This window comes from Hibiscus syriacus, unplaced genomic scaffold, assembly GCF_006381635.1.
Source record: "Hibiscus syriacus cultivar Baekdansim isolate YM2019G1 unplaced genomic scaffold, ASM638163v2 tig00006213_pilon, whole genome shotgun sequence".
Lineage (NCBI taxonomy): Eukaryota > Viridiplantae > Streptophyta > Magnoliopsida > Malvales > Malvaceae > Hibiscus > Hibiscus syriacus.
The window spans coordinates 1-18,946 of NW_024062087.1; positions in this window are offsets into that span (position 1 = coordinate 1).

Sequence of the window (18,946 nt, forward strand, 5' to 3'; positions counted from 1 at the left end):
TAGTATCAGGATCGTGATCTAGTAAAATCTCGTAAGAGTGGCCTGAAATAAACCACATAATTGTCCTATACTCGGTACACCATATGATGTCCCATGATTTATCCAAAGGAGTGCCTTGGGGCCTGAGAGCCTACCCAAGAAGTTTCTCGGAGCCTACCAAGGGTCACCTTAGGTTTGTAAGGATTTACCAGCTTGATCATATCTGAACCTCCATACTCCAGCCTACCCAAATACTGTCCCAATAAAATAATTCAAGTAGTAACCCGTAGGTTTCATGATACATAATTCAGGGACGATTATATTTTCCAGTGAAAACATGTAATTAGATATATATTTCAGGTAACCATAGTTCAAAAACCAATAGATTTCATGATCCAAATCAGAAACCTTGTATTTTCCAATGAAAACAGGAAAATCATAGGGCACATATCAGTAGTCATAGTTCATTTAAAAGTAATTCAAAACATCAGTAAATCTGAAATTTTAGAAAACCACGCTTTAAAAACATGTAAAACATTTACATGTCACATAAGGAACACACTAAAGGATCCATTTCTTTAGAGCTACTTGGTGATCAGAAAGGTATTTACAATCTTTTGCATCAAAGTTACTTAAGTTTTCAAGTATGACAGGAGCACTTCCATATTCAAACATAGGGGTATTTCAGACATTTTGATTCTTGGAGAATTCAGTAATTTAACTAAAAAAGGATAGAGCGATTGAACTATAGATCCTCCATACTGCGATACTTGTCAATCATCAGACTGTGATACTTTACTTTATTCACTTCTATTATGACTGTACCAGCTGATCTGGTCAATATCATAATCATTTTGATCAATTCTTGAGGAGTCGAATAGGTATTCTTGGTATTTATTTCATTCCACGTTGTAATAGTATCAAAAATTTCTGACGACTTGGTCGTGCTCTATAACCATTAGAGGTAGTACAACATTCGGTTCATTGGTGTCCCATTGTCTATCCAAGACATTTACTTAATTCAAGTCATAAAGGTTTAGGTCATCTTGATATTTGAGGTTATTTTAGTCATTGGGGTCCAGACACGTTAGTTATTCCAAAACTTAAGGATAATCCATCATTTAAAAACTTCAGTGACGTGTCATATTTCCACTAATCGAGTCTTCAATTGATCATTCAAAACAAGGGACAGTATTAAGGATTTTTAAATGTAGAATTCTATTTTTGGGGGTTTTCAAAATATATAAAAATTTTAATCGGTGATTTCAAGGTTCAAATGAATCAAAATGTGAGTTCACAGGTTATCTCCATTATCATAGCCATTCATAGTCCTTTTACGCTTTAAGGGTATTATCATCATTCCATTCCATTGTCCGAGACATTACGTCTGATAATTAGGCTTCAAAGTATTCTAGTTCCTTTAGAGTTAAGGGTATTTTGGTCATTTGAACAATGAATGTATTTTAGTTATTTCGTAGCTCGATGACATTCTGATAATTTAGATCAATATAAACATAAGTACATTTTCTGGTAATTTGGTCAGATATATGTTCAACATTATTTTCGCTCCTAGGGGTAATCATGGTCTTTTTACAGTGTAAGACATTTTGGTCAAATTACAATTCAGGTAATTCCGTCCTTTCCTTCCGTCTAGTCTTCCATTTAATTTAATTTTTCTGAATATTCAAACAATATAGTACTTTCGCTCTCAGGTCAGTCCAGACCATTTTTACCTTATAGGAGAAATTTCGTAATTTTATACTCAGGTGATTCTGATATTAACATTTTAACGAAAATAGTTAGAATTTAATAACTCTGAGGTTATTTTCTTACATGCTAATCATTGCACTTGAAATCATTTCTTATCAGTCTTCCAATTCTTTTATGTAATTCGATCGAGTCTTAATCAATTTATCACTTAAACCGTATTTGGTTCGAGTCCATCCATAATCAATCATGCATAAAAACCATTCATATATATCCATGCATTTGTCCATTATCAACATGTTCCTAAAACATCCAAAGAGGTAGTAAAGTATACATCAATTTTCGTGCTCCATCGATCGAACATTTAAACTCTATTCGATCAATCTCAAACTTAAATTAAACGTCTAATAATTTCTTGGATACAAAACAAATGAATTACGTCAGAAACTAACTTAATCGAAAAGCCAATTGAATATGAAGATAAACACTGAAAAATGACTTATCAAGTGCGAATTTAGCAAAACGGACTTCGAATTCAGACTCAGGACGTCGAAAAACATGAAATGACTTTTCAGAAAATTTGACTTTTGGGTTAAAGTCAACGGGCCTCAGTTCTGGTTGACTCAGTCGGGTCAAACAAACCTTGTTCAGATCGAGTTAGTCGATTCATGCCGGTATAGACCGACTGAATCAGTTCTAGAAGGTTTCCAGGGTAGTTAAAGAAGCCCTCACGCACGTGGAGGAGCGTGGCGGCGACGATTGGCTTGGGGGATCAGTCGATTACTCCTACAACTTCAATTACCAATTACAATCAATATATATCCATGCATTAGCCAAAAATCCATTCGAAAATAAAATAAAAAGGCTGAAACGCTTACCCACGCTGGCAATCAATGAAACTGACGACGTTGACGTGACCCACCGGTTGGGATTTGAGCAGAACAAGCTGAGGAAACGTTGGTGACAGCGGTAAGGCAAGACGGCCGCATATCAATCAAAATTAGGGAGAAAAATGGCGGCGACAAAAAGGGTTTCCTCCATTCGATTAAGGACATTCAACGATCGATTGGGATCGCTAACGACTGGGGACTGGTCTGCGGAGGACGCCGACCATGCTAGTGGTGACGATGTACACTGACGAAGGTCGGACAGAGTGGATCGAGGAAGGGAGGTGTCAACTAGGTTAGGAAAATTTTGGGGTTGATTCCCAAATGGGGGAGGGGTTTATTTTCACCCCTGCACTCCCTAAAATTCAAATTTAGATACAAGGTTATGAATCTTTCATTTTAGTCCATAATTTCATTAAATATGGGGTGTTACAGTTCAACAATTATAGAAGATGATCTATTATTTCTCTTTGTGTTAAAGAAGGATTTTGTGTTGAACAAAACAACCGTGGGCATAACAAATTTTGGGAGTAAAAATAATTTTATACGTGGGAATAATATATTGAGAAGAAAATGAGAGTTCAATTCTTTGGTCCTAACAATTTGAGAAGAAGAAAATAAGTTCCGTGAGTGTGTAACATAAAAGATAGAATCATCATTTATGATCGAGATGTGTTGTGTATGATGGCTCGTAGTGAACTAGTTGTGAGCAAGTTAGCACTTATGATTTTCTTACTGTTGTGAAGACTAATTTAAGCTTGGGCAAGATTTGAATTCAATTAGTATTGTTGAAGAATTATTTTAAAGAGTTTCGTGGAAGAAAAAAATATGTTCTCAATGTGGAGAACTTGTTCGTCGATGTGAAGAATTGATATTGTTTAGTTTACGTGTTTCATCGAATTTAGGATTGTCTCAAACTTCTTGCACTTTTAGAATTCGTCAAGGTGGAGATTGTTAGAATTGACCCAAATTCCATTTGACTCAATTAATTACTAGATAATTAAAGAAAGTAAAAATCCTAATTTGATTCAAAGTGTGAAACTTTTTTTTGTTTTATGTAGAAAACCTACTTTGAGTAGATTTCTACTTTATAAGTTTCATTTGTAAATAAAGTATTTATCCCTATAATATACTAGGGATTATGGTTAGATTTTAGGTTGTCTATGACTCCCTTGTATCATTCTTCTCTCAATATAGTGAATTTTCTCCTCTTCTACCCGTGATTTTCCTAAAAGGATTTTATACTTCAATTTTTGGTGTCTCTTTTATTGGACGATCATTGTGCATGTCGTTATCTTCTAACAGTCTTCAAGTAAAAGAGTAAAAAGGGAATGTTGGTTGCCGAACATTAAACGAAAATGTTCACGAATAATAAACGAATATGTTCACTAACGTTAGATGAAGATATCGTGAATGTTAAACGAACCAAACACTAACACCCTTAAAAGTAAATAACAAACACGATATCAAAAATTTAAACAAACACGGAACGCACATGAACACCTTAAAAATAAATAAAACATAAATACAACTTTTTTCATTCAAGCACAGCTGATTTACCCCTCTATTTTTTATGAGGATCTAAGTTGGCTTGTTCGATTATGAGAGATCGTATGTAGTTGATTTTCAATGTGAAACAAACATGATTATGATGACCTGATCAAATCTACTAATTTTTTTAATTTGATTATATTCCTGATTATTGCAGGACTATTTACCTAAAGATTTGCATGACTAAATTACTTACGTTAGACCCTATTTAATATAGCCCTTAACCTTGTTATTAAAAAATAAAATGTCAAAATGATAATTGTTGACACCCATTTTTGACCTGTCTGTTATTATTATTATTATTATTATATATTATATTTTATTTTATTGTAGGCTAATTATACAAGGCCAAACTGCAAAACCCAACTAGGCCCAATTACAACTAAAGACCCAGGCCCATTCAAGCAACACATACCCGAAGCTCAACAAACAATCCAGCCCAAACCCGGAGTCCAGTACCACCATGCCCTGCACACCAACTCAGCAGCAACCTCCCCACCAGCCCATGTTGTTGCTACCACCAACTGTCTTCTCCTACACGCCCATACTGCTCCACTATAGCCCCATGGCCTATGCAACCATACTTCTCAGCAGCCCCTGTCAACAAGCATCCAACAACCACACAGCAAACAACGTCAGCAAATCAGATGCAATATGAACCAAAATTTTAGGATTGTAATGGTTATATAAACACGATGAAAAAGAAATGGGAGGACTCTCCCCATTCGAAAAACAACAATATAATAGGGAGATTTTTCTTTTCGAATGGAAATAAAACCAACAAAAAATTCCAGTTTCTTTCTTTTTTCCTCATTCAATATATGTTTTTTCTAAGCATTAATAGAGTAAAAAAGGAAAAAAAAAAGAAATAGAGAGGAGGAAAATACCTCTCTACCAGATCTCTCACCGATGATTATGGCCTCTATTGCTTAATCCGGATGGTGAGAAAGCGTAGTGTGTCCCCGGGAGCAATATACTCCTGAACTAAGGCGATCCAACGACTGAAGAGATCGGTGAGTCAAAAGTCGAAGAGTTTCAGCCCTATTTCATGGCTTTGGAGGTCGTTCATGCAAAACTGAGCCCAGATCAGAGACAAAGTGGTTAAGGAGAGCCATATGGTGAAATTTGGTGGCCAACGACAGCGGCGGCACTACGACCGACGGTGGTCGACGACAGTAAGCGACCGACGATGGGTCGATTTCTAGAGAGAATAGAGAGCTTCTCTATATAGAATTTAAAAAAAAAATAAAAAAAGAAAGAAGATAAAGTGACTTTTATGAAAAACTTTAGGGGAAATTACACTTAGGTCCCCTAAGTTATGCGTTTTGGCAAAATGGTCATGTGTAGGGACTGTTTTCATAATTTACCCATTTCTATGCTTTGTAATTTTTTGTTTAATTGTTGTTAGTCCCCAAGTTTAGCGGTGTTTTTGCATGTAGTCACCTGTAGGGACTATTTTTGTAATTACTCACTTTCATGAATGATATATATATTTTTTAGGGTTAATTATTGTTTGGTCCCTGTATATTTAGCGTGTTTTACATTATGTCATGTGTAGTGATTTTTATAATTTTTTTAAATGATTATGGTTGATTTTTAATTTTCCCTTTTTTATTTGAATGTATATTTTAGGCTAGGAAAAAAGGAATATTTAGGAATTAGCCCATGTAGTTTCTGCATATCTATATTTCGAACCTGAATCTGTTTTGTTTTATTTAATTTGTCCATGCAATTTTAATTTATTTTCATTTAGTCTCCATGATTTTTATTTTTATTCTTTGTAAGTTTAGCACCCAATATTAAGCATGCTCATTTTAGTCATTTATATATTTTATTTTAATTTAATTTTGACATGATGGTATGATTGTTTATGTTTTAGTCCTATTTCTAGTTTATTTTAATTTTTGCATGTTAGTTTATTTTAGTCCTTAATTAATTTTGCATGAAACTCTCATAAGCATCTCTTGACTCGAATTGAAATAAATTGACTAAGAGTAATTCATACATTTTAATGTTGCCGTAAAGTAATTGTCTTAACGTATAAGAAAATTACTTTAGATAATTTTAAAACGAAAGTATATCCCATTTAGTGACACGAATCGAATCAAATTCATTTTAAAACTTGGGGATTGGGGAAAATCATGTTCTTTTAATTAAATTCATCGAGAAAAGACTGTTAGATCGAATCTAAGGTCTCGTCTCGAGATATTTAAATAATGAAACATCCTTATTCTCATTAAATATTGGTAAAATAAATAATTAATTACTTGCTTTATATGTTTTTAATTTGCTTTATTTTTTCATGTTTGAAATGGGTTTTCAAAATAACATTCGAATCGATATTGAGAATAATAATATCTTTTCATTTCGGTTGGAGTAATAATGAATGCTTTAAGGCATGAGATGTCATTTATTCTCGATTGGAAATAATTTGATATTACCGTTTTCTCTCGAATTAATATTGATTTTTAAGATGGCATACTGATATCTCTTCATTTCGATTGGAACAGTAAATGACTACTTTAAGGTATGAGAGGTCATTTATTCTCAATTGGAAATTATTAGATAATCATTTTCACTCGGATCGATATTGAATTTTAAGACAGAATAATGATATCTTTTCATTTCGATTAGAGTAATAAATGATTGTTTTAAGGTATGAGAGGTTGTTTATTCTCGATTGGAAATAATTAGATATTACTATTTTCTCTTTTGAAATTATTTTTCGAGTTGTTATTTTGAATTTATAATGAACTTTAGAATGGGATTTTAATATTTATTTATTTCGATTGGAGTAAGAATCGATTGCTTTAATGTATGAGAGATCGATTCTTCTCGATAGGAATAATTAAATATTATCATGTCCGTCCAAAATTTAAAGAATATTGTTTTTAGGGTATCTTAAATTAAATTAGACTCGAACTCGTAAATTTCATTCCAAAGATAATTAATTAATCGACTAGGTACCAATTTAGGGTGCTGTGGGGGTGCTAATCCTTCCCCACGTGACTGGCTCCCAACTTGAATTTTGGTAACCCATGTAGTAAGTTTTTGTTTTAATTAAAATTAATATTTTATTAAATGAAAATATGTTTTTGGGTGCCCAATCACACTCTAATCAAAGATTGGTGGTGACTCATCAAACCATGTTTGATCATTAATCAATCATCAAAAATTATTTCGAAACGAGACCCCCTTTTTCCCTTTTCGAAAAAACCGTTTCGATAGCTTGGTGACTCCGCTGGGGAATTTTTTTAGAGAGTCAGGTCATTAGTCGATCAATTAATTGTCTTTGTAAATTAAAATTACAAGGTCGTTCTAATTTGTTTTTGATCCCTTGTTTGGTTTAAATAATTGTTTATGATTTGATTAAACAACTAAGTAGTTGTACTGATATGTTTGCTAATATTTTTAGAGTAAATAATTGTTCAGGGTTTTGAGTTTTCTGTTTGGCATTGTTTGATTTGTTTTAACTTTTCCTCACACAATACACAACCACATTTACATAACATGAGCTAAAACCCCGCTCCGTCCTGTTTAAGTAGGAGTGAGAAGCTACTCTCGTGTTGTTTTCACCTCCGTATGGAATAGTGAATCGCTCATGGGCTCGTGCCTTATGGTCCACGTGATGGTTTTCATCTTTGTATGGCCATAAGAGGTGTGTCCCCTTGAATTGAACTCGATTCGAAAGCCTGTGATGGGTGAGGATTGAGGGTTCGACAACCCAAGGGGGAACCGACAAGGAAATTTCGATGACCTCCTACTTTAGAACCGAACCCAACATGTAGTAAACTTAGAATCTAGATAGAGCCTTACCCAGATCATAAGAATCCTGTGAAGAGAATAAACAATGAAAAGCCTTTTTGAGCCTTTTAATTTTTGTAGTATAATTTTGATTCCTAAATAAATGTATGCAAACTAGAGATCATGCGGTCATGTTTATTTTTTTGAATAAGAATATGAACTAGATGGCATGAGGTTAGGATTTTCTATAAACGAAACATGTGGGTAGAAATTCTGTTTGGATAGGATCACTAAAGCATGATTGGGTAGTCAACATGTGGGGTAGGTTTTATCGATAATTATATTATGTTCGATTAATTCCTTTATGACTACTGACTAATTTTCTCTTGTCCTTTTGTTTTATTCTGTTCTCATTTTGCATTGCACTATATAAACGAGACCGTTGACAGCGAACCCGACCATATCTTTCAGGACCCAAAACTTCATTAATAACTTGATTTTCGATCTCATCCGCATTAACAATACCATGACTTGAAGTCGTAGCTTCATACTTCGCCCTTTTATTCCTCAATTTTTCCAAACAATCAATTCAATAATTATTTTCAATAAAAATGTCATACTATATATGTAAATGTAACATAATTCAAATCTTGTGTCCAATAAATATACCATAATTTTTGCAGCTTCATCAGTCATAGGAGTGCCATCATTTTTTATTTGTCTGTCGAAGAGATTTATCGTCCAACTTACTACCAGATGTATTTCCTACATTGTAGAATAAAAATTAAGTATTGCGAAAAATTAATTAATATATAAGTAATTTTTTCTTGAGGTTTTTCAATTTAATTTAAATAAGAACCTCTGTTCTTGCGACATGTTTTTCTCTACTCTCGTGGCACATTCCTTATAATTTTTGGTACGTTTTCGCATACCTCTACGATCGTGTTGGTGCTCGCACAAAGATCCTCATGTCTTTTTTTCTGATTGGTTTGTCGGTAGTTACATATTGTCAGATCCCCTCTTTGGTAAAGATTTTTGCCGATATAATCAGAATTGTGTAGCGTAATAGCCTGCCAAATTGTTCGAGTCACTCATCACTCCTTTATCACTTCGTAAAACGTCTCGTTCAACAGAGACGATGAGTTTTATGACGATGAGTTTTATGAAGGTTACTAGGTTCTTTTGATGTTGGATATCATTCTCAATGGAAGATTTCGTTTTTCTTCGTATCTTTGGATTTAATATTTTATTTTATGTATAAGTTGTGATTATTGTCCCATTTTTTCACTCTATATTCGGGTGCATTGTCATTTTGATTTATTCTATTATTTTCATTAATGAAATCCAGATGACATTGTTAAAAAAAAATTATTTATTTAACATATTGTCTTGTCAAAAAAAATTTAGGCCCAAAATCCGTTCATCAGGACCCATGTCCATACAACAAGAGAACATCCATCCACATATCCAAACCCATTTTCTCTCCTCTCATCCTATATTCCAACTTCTTTGTACCTTAACCGATCCCTTAAACCATATTTCATTTTAATTGTCACACGATTTATCAAAGGGATTATTTTTTTCTTTTAAAACCACTTCAACATTTTAAAATAATTAATCAAATATGAAAAGCATAATCTCTATAATTCACTCAATCGTCATCATTGTACTCTATTATTTTATATTAATGAATTAAAAAATAAATTAACAAATTAATGAATAAAATCAAATTCCTATTCTCTATTATCCAAAGAAAGTTGGTAAGTTTTAATAACATATAGTAATGGATAAAACTTTATACAAATTTAAGTTTGGATCGGTCTATAATTCTTTTATTTTCTCTCTTGAAAAAAGATGGTCAGGAAAAGGAGTATGCAGGAAAAGAATCTGTTATAAACCAAATTCCTATTATGTATTATCCAAAGAAAGTTGCTAAGTTTCAATAACATGTACTAATGGATAAATCTTTTGTACCAAAATTAAATTTTGACCGGTTTATAATACTTTTATTTTTCTCTCTTGAAAAAAGATGGTCAGGAAACGGAGAATGCATGAAAAGAATATGTTAAAAACCAAATTCCTATTCTCTACTATCCAAAGAAAGTTGGTAAGTTTCAATAACAAGTACTAATGGATAAATCTTTTGTTACAAATTTAAATTTTGATCGGTTTATAATTATTTATTTTCTCTCTTGAAAAAGATGGTCAGGAAACGGAGAATGCAAGAAAAGAATCTGTTATAAACCAAATTCCTATTTTCTACTATCCGAAGAGAGTTGGTAAGTTTCAATAACATGTAGTAATGGATAAATCTTTTGTTACAAGTTAAATTTGCTTCGGTCTATAATTCTTTTTTTTCTCTTGAAAAAGATTGTCAGGAAACGGAGTATGCAGGAAAAGAATATGTCATAAACCAAATTCCTATTCTTACTATCCAAAGAAAGTTGGTTAGTTTGAGTAACATGTAGTAATGGATAAATCTTTTGTTACAATTTAAATTTGGATCGGTCTAAAATTCTTTATTTTCTCTTTTGAAAAAAGATGGTCAGGAAAAGAGAATGCATGAAAATAATCTGTTATAAACCAAATTCCTATTCTCTACTATCCAAAGAAAGTTGGTAAGTTTCAATAACATGTACTAATGGATAAATATTTTGTTACAAATTTGAATTTTGATCGGTTATAATTCTTTTATTTTCTCTTGAAAAAAGATGATCAGGAACAGAGAATGCATGAAAAGAATCTGTTATAAACCAAAATATTTTCTACTATCCGAAGAAAGTTGGTACGTTTCAATAACATGTAGTAATGGATAAATCTTTTGTTACAAATTTGAATTTTGATCGGTTTATAATTCTTTTATTTTCTCTCTTGAAAAAAGATGGTCAGGAAACGGAGAATGCAAGAAAAGAATCTGTTACAAACCAAATTCCTATTTTACTGTCCGAAGAAAGTTGGTAAGTTTCAATAACATGTAGTAATGGATAAATCTTTTGTTACAAATTTAAATTTGGATCGGTCTATAATTCTTTTATTTTCTCTCTTGAAAAAAGATGGTTAGGAAACGGAGTATGCAGGAAAAGAATCTGTTATAAACCAAATTCATATTCTCTACTATCAAAAGAAAGATGGTAAGTTTCAATAACAAGTACTAATGGATAAATCTTTTGTTACAAATTTAAATTTGGTTCAGTCTATAATTCTTTTATTTTTTTCTCTTGAAAAAGATGGTCAGGAAACGGAGTATGCAGGAAAGAATCTGTTATAAACCAAATTCCTATTATTACTATCCAAAGAAAGTTGGTAAGTTGAGTAACATGTAGTAATGGATAAATATTTGTTGCAATTTTAAATTTGGATCGGTCTAAAATTCTTTTTTTCTCTTTCAAAAAAGATGGTAAGTAAAAGGAGAATGCATGAAAAGAATCTGTTATAACCAAATTCCTATTCTCTACTATCCAAAGAAAGTTGGTAAGTTTCAATAACAGTACTAATGGATAAATCTTTTGTTACAAATTTGAATTTTGATCAGTTTATAATTCTTTTATTTTCTCTCTTGAAAAATGATGGTTAGGAACAGAGAATGCAGGAAAAGATTCTGTTATAAACCAAATTAATATTTTACTATCCGAAGAAAGGGTACGTTTCAATAACATGTAGTAGTGGGTAAATCTTTTGTTACAAATTTGAATTTTAATTGGTTTATAATTCTTTTATTTTCTCTTCTTTTATTTTCTCTCTTGAAAAAAGATGGTTAGGAAATAGAGAATGCAGGAAAAGAATCTGTTATAAACCAAATTCAAATTTTCTACTATCCAATAAAGTTGGTAAGTTTGAATAACATAGTGAATAAATCTTTTGTTACAAATTTAAATTTGGATCGGTCTATAATTCTTTTATTTTCTCTCTTGAAAAAGATGGTCAGGAAACGGAGAATGCATGAAAAGAATGATCTAAACCAAATTCCTATTTTCTACTATCCGAAGAAAGTTGGTAAGTTTCAATAACATGTAGTAATGGATAAATCTTTTGTTACAAATTTAAATTTGGATCGGTCTATAATTCTTTTATTTTCTCTCTTGAAAAAATATGGTCAGGAAACAAAGATTGCAAGAAAAGAATCTGTTATAAACCAATTCCTATTATCTACTATCCAAATAAGTAAGTTTCAATAGCATGTACTAATGGATAAATCTTTTGCTACAAATTTAAATTTTGATCGGTTTAATTCTTTTATTTTCTCTCTTGAAAAAGATGGTCAGGAAACGGAGAATGCAAGAAAAGAATATGTTATAACCAAATTCCTATTTTACTGTCCGAAGAAAGTTGGTAAGTTTCAATAACATGTAGTAATGGATAAATCTTTTGTTACAAATTTAAATTTGGACCGGTCTATAATTCTTTTATTTTCTCTCTTGAAAAAAGATGGTCAGAAAACAGAGAATGGTGGAAAAGAATATGTTATAAACCAAATTCCTATTCTATACTATCCAAAGAAAGTTGGTAAGTTTGAGTAACATGTAGTAATGGATAAATCTTTTGTTACAAATTTAAATTTGGATCGGTCTAAAATTCTTTTATTTTCTCTCTTGAAAAAAGATGGTCAGGAAACAGAGAAAACATGAAAAGAATATGTTATAAACCGAATTCTTATTCTCTACTGTCCAAAGAAAGTGGGTAAGTTTCAATAACATGTACTAATGGATAAATCTTTTGTTACAAATTTAAATTTTGATCGGTTTATATTTCTTTTATTTTCTCTCTTGAAAAAAGATGATAAGAAATTAGGGAATAGAGGCTAAGGATCTATTAAGAATCAAAGCCATAATATATTATCGAAAGAAAGATGATAAATGTCAATAACACATATAAATTGATAAATCTTTTGAGACGTATGCTGAGTCTTGATAAGTTGCTCTTGGAGTTTATCAATTCTAGTAACACATGCTAAAATCTCATTCATGGCTCTTATCATTCTCTAGGAAGACCATGTTGGCTCCAATTTTTTTTTATTTTTGTCATGGGATACTCCACGAATTACTCCTAAATGTTCATGATCGAATACTTGTAGAAAAATTTGAAACATACAAAATGCAAATGCATAATGTAAGAATGAAACTGCGAACATAATGATGCAAAGATGCGAATGCAAATGCAACGAATGTGTTGATTCCAAATTAATTGTCATAAAATAACTTCCAAAAAATACACAATGTCTCAATACACTGAGGTAGGTGGAAACTAAAACTCACATCACACTGCTCGACTTCTTCCATTTTGATCGAATATGCAAGAAAACAATTTTTTTATCCTTCGCTTGATGATAAATTCCAACGCTTCAACTTCTTTTCCGAAAATACATTTGTTGAACGACCATATGTGACTGGAATCATCCATTGTCTTGTGTTGGTTATCGTTGTTGCTTGATGACTTTAAATATATTATTTATTTTCGGCTAGTTGTATCAACATCGTCGTAGCACCCCCAAAAATCTTGTTTTACTGCATCACTTGAGCTTAATGCATTCAAACTTGGTGTATCTTCTTCAGCTACTTCCTGGAGCACACCTCTGGTCCAGTGATTTTTTACAATTCTACTCTACCTCCTCGAGTGACATTGTTGTATTAAAGTCTTCTAATGCGACTATTAACTCGGGAATCAATATATTCTCTGACATGATATGTATCAAACATGTGTTAATTCCAAGGTAATTATCCTAGAAGAACTTTCGAAGAACTCACAACGTCCTAATATGTCAAAGCAGTTAAAAAATATCTACCCCTTCGTGTGGCATTGTCATTTTAAAAGCCTTTTAATTTGATAATTACCTGGGAATTAACACCAGGTTTATGCACAAAATAAAGCAACAAAACAAGGAAAAGATGTTACCAAAAATAATAAAGAGAGGAAATGTGTGTTAGTAAAATATGAAAAGATTAAATTCAAATGGTAAATGAACCATAAAATAAAGTGAATAAAACACATAGAGGATATTAAAACCCTAACCAAATAATTTCTAGTTCACATGCATTTATTCAAAAATAATCTATTGAATAAATTAAAAGTTGAAGGTTAGAGTTCATTTCTCCTTTGTGTACACTTATTTGGGTACCTATGGACAGAGTTTCAGCATGGTCTTAGATCGGGTGGGTTACAGTTTATTATATGTTGAGTTTCTGTTCTATGAGTAAAGGTACTCGAATTGTCCTTTTCGGTGCCCCCTTGGGCAAGCCAGGCCCTCAATCCTCACCCATTATAGGCTTTAAAAGATCGAGTTCAATTTGAGAGGGTATATTTCCCTATACTTGACATAGAGAATAAATCCTCATGAAGACGTCACTTTCACTCCCACTTAAAGGGGAAAGAGCTCAAGTATAGAGCTTATGTTATGCAATGCAAGTGTCGTGTGTGAGGAGAAATTCTCAAACCTTTGACAAACAACCACATTAAAAATGAGCTTAAACGAATCCAAAAATTCAATATTTTAAATCAATCAAATACAAACATTAATATACAAGGATATAAATAAAAAAAATTGAAAGAAATCAAAGAATCATAAATTAAATAAAGTTGAATTCTTAATTTCGAACTATAAGACAATATATAATCGATTTAGGGCTTGATCCACTAAGTCCCTAGCAGATTCGCCAAGCTGTCGTAACTGATTTTCGGCGATACAATGTGTCTCGACTTATTTTTTAAAAATTCGATTTTGTAAAAGAAATATTTTGGAGTCGCCATCGACCTTTACTAATATTGGAATAGAACATCTAGTTATTTTAAGACGATACTTTCTTAATATTTTAAAATAAATAAATACTACCTTTAATCCAATTATGAAATCGGTCGAGTTATGCTTATGAGGCTTTCATATATATTTGAAATGTCTAGATCTAAATGAACAAAGAAATTTACATGGAAAATGAGAAAAAAAAAATCTTAATAAATTGAGGGCAATGTTGTAATCCATTTACTATGAAAATAATCAAAATAGGCATAAAACATTTAACAATTTTAAAATCTAAATGCTAAGCAAGGTGAAAAAATATTTAAACAAATTAATTAATCATGCTAATTGACAAAATCTCAATTTATTGGCAAAAATATAAAATGAGAAAACAATGAACCAAATAAATATCACATTACGGGTGCTTAAATGAAATAGAATCATAAAAAAAATCAAAATGCAAATAGAAATAAGACACTCAATATAAAAATATGAAACATGCGTGTATATATATATATTCATGGGACTAAAATAAAATAATAGAAACTAAAGTGCAATAATTAATTACTGAAATTAAAATACTGAAAAATAAAGGACAAAAATAAAGATCAGATAATTAAAGCAAATAAAATGTAAGGACTAAAATTAAATAAAGAAATAAAAGGCGTAAATTTAAAGGTGCATAAAATTAAATAACAGAAATAAAAAGTGAAATAAAATGAAATGTTAGTGTTAATTTTTAATATTTAACACGGACCGTAATAATGTGAGTTGTACCCGGGGCAGGTCATCGCAATGTCGTACTATGGTTCGGATATAAAATAAATAAATAAATTATAAGTTAGCGATTAGTGGTTAGCGGTTAGATGTTAGTAGAGTCCGTACCATAATAATGTGGATTGTACCCCGGATCGGGTCACCACAAGGACGAATCGAATAATAACAATAAGTAAATAAATATAACAATGGTTAAAATATAAGAAAAAAACCAATGGTTAATTCAAATAAATAAAAGCATAATTAAATGATTAAATTAAATGAAACAAAACATAGGGTCAAAATCATAACAAATAAAACAATATAATACATAGTGACTAATATGTAAAAACACACATAACTAAGGGGGTTAATTAGTAATTTTCCCTAATTTAAGTGATTGGAGTGCAAAGATATATTAAACTACAAGGGGCCTAAAGGAAATTAGACCTAAACTAGTGACAATAGTGTAAATACACTCTAGAAGTACCGGGACTAAAGAGTAATTAACCCCTAACATCAGTGACAAAAGCATAAAATGCACTAGAACACGGGGACCTGATGCGTGATTTACCCAAAAGTTTTAAAACTAAACCCCCTTTTTACTCTTCCATAAACACGTGAAGACAAAAATATTTCTCCTCCCTCTTTCATTTTCTCTTTTTCCTCCATGGCCGAGAAAGCCATCTCTTCCACGCCGCCGCCGTGGTCAACCCCTCACCGACCACCAACTATTATGGTCGACCTAAGCCGAACCAAACTTAAGGCTAACTGAAACAACCCCTCTTTTTCTCATTCTCTCGACCGAAGCTCTCAAAGGTGCAATCAATGTTTGAAACATCCTAAACCAGTGACCGACAATGACTCACGCTCCTCCCCGACGACCAGACCTCGACCAGCCAAGGTAAAAACAACCCCATTTTCTTTCTTAATTTTCTTTGCCCTGCTATTTTTTCGAAATAAAAAAAGAAAGAAAGAAGGCATGCAAACATCAAAAAATTTTGTTAAAAAAAAGTCACTCATTCGCTTCATTTATTATTTCCTCGAAAATAATAGAGGAAAAAAATCCTCTATTACAAAATATTGCGCCTTTCGAACGGGGGCCATGTTACAATCTATTTTGGGGTTTTTTATAACCCATTTTACAATTGTAAAAAATATCACATTTGCTGTTATTGCATGTGTGGTTGTTGAGTTGGTGGGTCGGCAGGGCATGGTGATAGTGTGTGGCAGGAGCTGGTAAGGCATGGGGGTGGTCTGGTGCAGCAGGGTATGGCTGTAATTAATTTTTGTTGGGATAAAATTGGTGATCACAATGTCGTTAGCCCGACGACCTGATTCAGACTACAGATTCTGCAAGATACATCCTCCATGTCATGGTCATAAATTAAAAATAAATAAATAAATAAATCAATAACTTGTCGTTAGTCCCCGGTAACAGTGCCAATTTGACACGCGTTGTTTTTCGCGTCAAAATAATTTCTTTTGCTCAATTAATAAATAAAGAAAATTTAACGTAGTAAAGGAGAAGTAAGGGTCGATCCCATAGAGACTAAGGAGACTTCTTTATTTATTAGTGCTTTGTTTAATCTTTGCATCAAGAAGTGGATTGAGTGGTATTCAAGTAACGATGGGGGTTTGTAGATGAAGAGATTAAAATAAAATAAAAAGAAGAAAATAAAGAATATTAAAGAGAAAAGTAAAAGAAGATTAAGAAGAAGATTTAAAATAAATAAATTCAATATGTTAAAATCAACCTTGGCCTTTCGCTTTGACTTAGTTTCCTCGGATCATCGAAAATGGTTTTTACTTCGGGATTTACGTCGGTTACTTGTCTACGAGGATCAATCTGTATGAGTATGCTTTGTATATCGAATACCCAAGTTCAACCTTTGATTCTAGCTTTGTAAATTAATCTAATCAACATCAATTATTGTAGATCAAGAACCATTTAAGTTCGTAAAAGACCGACTCGGATTATGTTGTTTCAATAATAACATATTTCGATCTCAATTCCCTCTTAGAAATCAATTTGCTAAGTGTGTTCCCAGGAAATCAAATGTGCTTTCAATAATTCGATCTGATAGGGAAGCGGTGGCGGATTAATGAACGTTGCTCTTGTTGAAGAATCAAACCTAGAAAGCTCTAGACTCGATGAAGAACAATGGGGAATGAATAGGGGAAGGTGGCGGCATCAGCTAGGATTCTTTATGGTTTCTTTTAGGTACTGGAAACAAGAATTTAAAAATAAAGTATGATAATCAAGAAATCAAAAGATCTCCCTTGTGATGGTGGATGGCAAAGGTGATGATGGTGAGGATGGATTTATGGAAAATAGATGAATAATGTCCTATCGAGCCCTCTTAGTCGCAATGAAAAGGCAAACACGATAATATGGCTCTAACCAACCCTCCTAGTTACGATGAAAAGGCAAATTGGTGTGTGACGATTAATCTCCCTCACAAGAACTTGAAAGAACTCCAGGAGAAGAAGCTTCGAAGGCACAAGGCAATCAACACTTGAAAAAATGAACTCTCGTTGTATTATTAATCAAAGAAATTTCATTTACAAATTTTAATGAAGCCTCCTTTATATAGGGGTTGAGTTCTAAAGGTCCTAAATAACTAATGAATAAAATAATAACAAACTAAACATGTCTTAACTCTAATTCCTAATAAATTAATAATAACTAAAAATAATGTTTTAACTCAACCTTAATTCCTAATAAAATAATAAATCTAATCCTAAAAGATAATGCATCATCCTATATTAAATTATATTACAAATAATCAATATAAATATTGAAAATTCGTAATATTTACAAAATCACATATTAATCTCGTATAGGAATTTATGTATGCATTGTCTTCACTAAAATGAACATAAATTGAGTTCCCGATATCGGATTGATACAATTCAAGAACCGTTGGAAAGATAAGAGATACACGGTTGTATATATAAAAGACATGTTGACCAAATAAGATTAGGATCCCATTCAAAAATTCATCGCAAGTCTGTTTATATTCTGGTCTTCTTTTCCAAGGCTTGGACGAGAGAATCATTTGGAAGAGTTGTTATTTCTTCCTTTGATGCGAGACTTGTAATGCATGTACCATTCTCCTTTTCTTTAAAAAGATTCAACCTCGAATCTGAAACATTAAAGGTAGCAACATTGGAATCGTTTAATGATTCATTCACATTATGCTTACCGAATAGATATGCTTTGAATCTTCGAGACTTTGTTCTTCTAATAGGTTCGAGTAGAAACATTAGTCCAACGAAGCATTTATTATGGAATCTGGTGCATGTATAATTCCCCCACTCCTCAAAAGGATTTGTCCTCGAATCTGAAAATCCAAGAGAAAGAGAATTAGATATGTTGAAAGGAAAACTTGTGAAACATTTACCAGGATCAATGTGATGTGTCTTTAAGTGTTTTAGTTGAGGTTTCTTATTTGAAGGAACTGATTTCTTGTAGTCTTGAAATCCTATTTTGCATACAAGTCTTGTAATTTGGTGTTTAGGTTGAAATTCAACATGGCGCAGACCACTGTTGGCTTTCTGTATGATTGCTTCAGATAATTTCTCCATGGTT